Below are 6,292 nucleotides of genomic sequence, written 5' to 3' on the forward strand. Positions count from 1 at the left end.
TTTTCCCCTTGGAAAGAGGTTGCTGGATAATTTTCAGTCTTCCCAAGAAGCCAGTTATTTCTTCCATTATTTGATAGATTTTTTCCCCCTTCCTGTGTAAAAACATGGGTCCATTGTGAAGTGGAAAGTGAGGTATCCAAGAGGATCTAGAACCTCACACTCCAGCTGTTTTTGGTGCAGAAATGGTACATTTCTCTTTTTTTCTTTTTTAAAAATTAGATCTGATTTTTAATACAACCAAATAAGAATAGAAAAAGCACCATGGGGCTAATCAGAATTAATATCTAAGATATGATAAAAAATAAAAAATGAGACATAAATGTGGAAACAAAATTTAAGGCTGCTGGAAAAAAAAAGAAACACCATTTCAGGGTTGGTTTTCTGTTTCCAGGGGGTCTGCAACTCACAAAGGTGCAGTATGGATTATTTTTGTATAACCCATATCATATAACACAATTCTTTTTATTTTCCTCAAAATCTCTTCTTAATATTTATGATTTTCTGCATTTGAGGCCCTACACTGGTTATAAAATTGGAATGTAACTGTTCATATTACTTCAATGTCTTTGTGAAAAGCATTCTGCTGTCCACACAATATTTTTCATTTCTTGTTCCTTTAGCTTTGTGTATATGTTAATCACGCCATAGTGGAATTGCATGTTGAATGCCAGCACTTTCATTTGTACCTCATAGTCATAAAACACATCCTCCAATGTCTTTCCTCCAGCGCCATGACCACAGTCTCAAACAAAGGCCTGTAAAGTCTGTAATGGTCCTTTACTCACCTCATCTGGTCAAAGTCTTCTGCTTGAGCCAACAGGTGTAGTTGCTCAGGACAGAGCTTGCCACAGGTCAGGTAGAGGGTCTCTCGGTCGTCTTTACTCAGTTCGGTTACAAAGGGTTAAACGTCATGATAAAAGCACCTCTGGTACCCTCAAACTCAAGAATGGGATGCATAATTTCTGCTGTGACATCACCATGATCCTTACAGAATTTATAGAATGCTTCAAGGTAAGATTTGTACAGCGTATTATGCAGTAATTCAATATTCAGTTTATCTACAGTATTTTCAGACATATAGTCCAGAAAGAATGTAGCTAACGGTATTTCAACCAGAACAGCATTAAAGGGATAGGAAAGCGTCTCCATAATGTTGACGGTTTCCATTTCTGTGAAATAGCCTAATAGGTGGCACTTCACCAGAATTTCTTGCACAGATTTTTTTTTTTTTTTTTGGCAATGCACCATTCATCAGTAGAATCACATTGTCATGTAACTGCACATCATGTATGCAAAAAAATGTGCTCAGGGTTCTGGGGGATGATTCCAGAAATATCCAAATTCTCTGCATAGCTTTTTCTTCATCTTGGTGTCAGTTTTGGAAGCCATAAGAGGATAAGCCAAGAAGTTGCCATGATCAGTGGTCTGGAAATGAATTTTCACATCTTCCAGGGTGCGACACTGGACCAGGTTGATGTATTCCTGCTGGGTCAAGAGTCTGGCTTTGCCCCCTCACAGCAGGCCTTCCAGGTAGCTAAGGTCCATGTTAAAGCTCAGCACTCTCAAGTATGGGGAAGATCACAGCCAATTTAGGCTACAACAGCTTTGGATCCTGGTCAGCTCCTAAAGATTTGCTCTAGACTAGAAAAAAACAAAAAACTAGAGGTTATGAGGAGTGATCAGAAAGGAATCTATCAGCTGATAGGGTTTTCAAAAATAGCTTCTTCTGGTTTTCAGGGGTGGCTTTCAACATAGCATGCTCAGTCCTGTTATTACAGCAACAGCAAGTCAGCTGGATAACCCAAGTAAACCCAGGAAGCAAACCAACACAGGGAGAAAGAGAGTAGGCTGCAAATTTCTTGACTTAAAAACAAGGCCCTGGAAAGTTGACCAGGTATCCAGTTTCCACCAGAGAAAACGCAGATCAATTTGTATGTCTTTAGGAAATGTAAAAGCTTGGAGTCTGCTGCTTGTGTCTTGAGAATTGGTATGGCTATACTGTAGGTGTCAAAGAAAGGAGCCTCCTTTGGAAGGTGTCCTTAAATTAGGATGAGGTCCTCATCTGGACAATATTAGAAAATAAAAACCATTGTCTGTCATGTTCAATGGAGCTCCTGTTTTTATTGATTCCAAGAGATCACTATTAACTCACATGAATCCAAGACAGGAGTCTCAAATACGCAGGGGAAAATAAAAGAAATTAACCAAGGTTCCTAATGCTTTAAATGTTCCTAACATTTAAGAAAAATTCCAGGCTGGGATAAGGTCAAAGTACAGTATCTGTGAACTTAAATTCCACTGTCATTCTGTTTTCACGAGACTGTAGAGAAAAATTTCTATCTTCAAGTTACACAATTAGGTTAAATAAGTTAGAGAAATCAGCGCTCAGAAGATGGAATCTTTTAATGATTTTCTAGTTGGAAAGGTTACCTTCCCTTTTTTTTTCATTCTTCAAATTTTTATTTAAATCCGAATTATTTAACATACAGTGCAATACTTGTTTCAGGAGTAGAATTCAGTGGTTCATCACTTACATAAAATGCCCAGTTCTCATTACTACAGGTACCCTCCTTAATCCCCATCCCCTATGGAGCCCATCCCCCGCCCACCTCCCTCCATCTACTCTATCTTTAAGAGTTTCTTATGGTTTGTTTCTCTCTCTCCTTTTTCCCCTTTCCCATGTGTTCATCTCTTTTGTTTCTTAAATTCCACATATGAGGGAAATCATGTGGTATTTGTCGTTCTCTAATTTCTCTTAGCATAATACACTTTAGCTCTATTCAGGTCATTGCAAATGGCAAGAAAGTTGCCATTAAGTTGCAAATTTTTTAAAAATAATTTTTATTTACTTATGATAGTCACAGAGAGAGAGAGAGAGAGAGAGGCAGAGACACAACACAGGCAGAGGGAGAAGCAGGCTCCATGCACCAGGAGCCCGACGTGGGACTCGATCTCGGGTCTCCAGGATCGCGCCCTGGGCCAAAGGCAGGCGCCAAACCGCTGCGCCACCCAGGGATCCCCCTAAGTTGCAAATTTTAAAAAGTCTATGCATATTATAAAACCTTAGTTCAAAAGGGTATACTATGACAAAAGCAAGATGAAAAAGTACAGACTCACATAAAAATAACTATGCTTATTTAATAATGAATGCTCAATGGTCTTTCGTTTTTTATTTATTTATTTTTATTTTTTTAAATTTATGATAGTCAGAGAGAGAGAGAGAGAGAGAGAGGCAGGCAGAGACACAGGCAGAGGGAGAAGCAGGCTCCATGCACCGGGAGCCCGACGAGGGATTCGATCCCGGGTCTCCAGGATCGCGCCCTGGGCCAAAGGCAGGCTCTAAACCGCTGCACCACCCAGAGATCCCTCTTTCTTTTTTTAAAATAGAAATACTTTCTGTTCTTAAAAACTCTTTGTATTAAAAATGGGAAAATGTAACTCTAGTTTAATATCCTCAGTGTCTTTGGTAAGTTATAAAATAAATATCAGATATGCAACTTGGCTGTAGACCAATAATTAGTGGTCATAAAAGGACATTAAAAATCTCCTTGTAGTGGATCGCCTGGGTGGCTCAGTCAGGCGAGCGTGTGGCTCTTGATCTCAGGATTGTGAATTCGAGCCCCATGTTGGGCATAGAGATCGTTTAAATAAATAAACTTAAAAAAAACTCTGCACTAAAAATTTAAACTAGTATATAGAGGATTACTCAGTAAATTCAAGAGAACCTGATTTTAATCTAAGCTTATTTAATATTCCTGACCTGGGTAAACACTTTCTTATGGTAAATTGTTTTGTGCATGTTGAGTTTAAATTATGTCCCCTCTCTGATTTCATCACGTATAAAATAAAAGTGCAGTCATAGCGTTTTTGTCCACATAAAACCATGCCTTCTTTTTTTTTCTTCTTAAAAATATACTTTCTGGGGAGAGGAGTTTCAGGTTTACAGAAAAATTGGGTGGAAAAATATGATAGTTTTCATATGTTTGGTCACTCCCTACCTTCTCCTAAATTCCGTTAGTAACATCTTGCATTGGTTTGGTATATTTGTTACAATTGATGAGCCAATGTTGTCACATTATTAAGTAAAGTCTGTAGCATTGTACATTCTATGGGTTTTGACAAATGTGTAATTATATGTATCCACCATTTCAGTATCATACAGAATAGCTTCATTGCCCCCAAAATACCCTGAGCTCCATCTATTCAACTCTGCTTCCCTCTTTCCCAGTGAACCCCTGGTGATCACTGGTCTTTTGACCATCTAATTTTTACTGTCTCCAGTTTTACTTTTTTCAGAATATCATAGTTGGGATCACAATAGGTAGCCTTTTCAGATGACTTCTTTCACTTAGCAATATGTATTTAAGGTTCTTCCATGTCTTTTTGTGGTTTGATAGCTCATTTAAAAATTGCATAATACTCCTCTGTGTGAATGTACCAATGTGTTTATTCATTTACCCACTGAAGGGTGTCTTGCTACTTAGAAGTTTTGGCAGCTCAAATTCAAATGCTACATTAAATGGAATGTCCTAAATTTCATTCACTTACCTTATAGACCAGACTTTGTTATGTCTTAAATTAATGTCTAGACGTTTGTAAATATAGTCATGTGTGCTCAAATAGAGATATAATTTAAATATTTGGTATCACAAATGACATGGAATCTTCATGTTACTCCACTTATAGTATCAGGTAAAAGTTAAGGTATAACATTATATATATATATTTTTTGTTTAAAGATTTTACTTATTCATGAGAGACACAGAGAGAGGCAGAAATATAGGCAGAGGGAGAAGCAGGCTCCCTACCAGGGGCCCGATGTGGGACTTGATCCCAGGAACCTGGGATCACGGGATCACGACCTGAGCCGAAGGTAGATTCTCAACCACTGAGCCACCCTGGTGTCCCAACATATTCTTTTTAAAAAGATTTTATTTAAGAGAGAGAGAGAGAATGAGCACAAGCAGGGGGAGGGTCCGAGGGGGAGGGAGAAGCAAATTCCCTACTAAGCCAGATGACCCAGGGCTCAATCCCAGGACCCTGGGATCATGAAGTGAGCTGAAGGCAGATGCTTAACTGACTGAACCACCCAGGGACCCAGCAGACAAAATTTTAATATTAATGGTGATTATATTTTTCTTTTATATTAACCTAAGTTTCTAAAATCTCTAATTGACTTTGGGACCTTGGTCTGGTATCTTCTGCCTAAATGGTTGCGGTACTTGAGCGTGTGTTTCATCTCTCAGATGTTTTAACGTTTTTCACAATTCTCATGACTGGGTAGACAATTGCAAAAACAGTAAAGAGAGGAGTTTACATTTCTAACAGCCCTTGTGTCACTGTCTGCTGAAGACACTAAAATATTTCACTCTAGTTAATATTCAACTAATATTTTTCTATGGGAATTCAAAGCTACACTCATGATACTCATTGGACTGTTAGAAAAATTCATGAAAAAAAAAGAAAAATTAATGAAAGGCTTAGGTTTCTTTTTTTTTTTTTTAAGGCTTAGGTTTCTAAATGTTGAGGTTGTTTTCACATTTTATTTCATATCAAGGGAGGAATCTTTGTGCTATGTGAGGCAATCTGTGTTGAAAATCTTCCTAAATGTTTAAAGATATGGAATTGATCTGACTTTAGGAAATGGGTATTTCTTTCTCTTTCTCTTTTCTTTTTTTCTTTCTTTCTTTCTTTCTTTCTTTCTTTCTTTCTTTCTTTCTTTCTTTCTTTCCTTTTCTTTTCTTTTCTTTTCTTTTCTTTTCTTTTTCTTTCTTTCTTTTTCTCTTTTTCCCTACCTTTTATGTAGAACTTATTTGCTCTGCTTTATTCAGTGTGGCTCTGTGTTTGTATCAGTGTTTGTAACGGGCCTCAAATGTAGTAGTCTTCAAATTGGGGTTTTGTATTTTGGGGGTATTAAAGTTTTCCAAGTGGGACATCAGCACAGTTTTAAGGGAATCTAGACCCCAATATCCATGTGCATACACTTGAAAAAGTGATGTGCTTAATCAAACACCTGTTGTCTTAAGCCTCTTTAAATAATAAAAGTGATTTGCTTTTGACTGTTCTTCTAGGACTCAATCTTTTTTCTCCCACTTTACAAGAGAAGGGCATAATACTGCTTACCTATCCAAGACATAATTATGGTGATTTGACCTGGGAATAAAATACTTCTGAGTACCAAAGAAGAGGACAGTTCAAAACTGGTGGCCATGAAGTCTCCTTTAACCACAGCTTTATGTTGTTCTATATTTCTGTTAAGGGCATTGATCCTCAACCATTTTGCCACCAAGGG

At 37.7% G+C, this 6,292-nt stretch overlaps 1 pseudogene; it reads right to left on the reverse strand.

Annotated features, from left to right (window-relative positions):
• Positions 1 to 443: 443 nt before the first annotated feature.
• Positions 444 to 2,582, reverse strand: LOC121486877 (annotated as a pseudogene).
• Between the last annotated feature and the right edge of the window lie 3,710 nt (positions 2,583 to 6,292).

The sequence above is a fragment of the Vulpes lagopus genome, chromosome 1, assembly GCF_018345385.1.
Source record: "Vulpes lagopus strain Blue_001 chromosome 1, ASM1834538v1, whole genome shotgun sequence".
NCBI lineage: Eukaryota > Metazoa > Chordata > Mammalia > Carnivora > Canidae > Vulpes > Vulpes lagopus.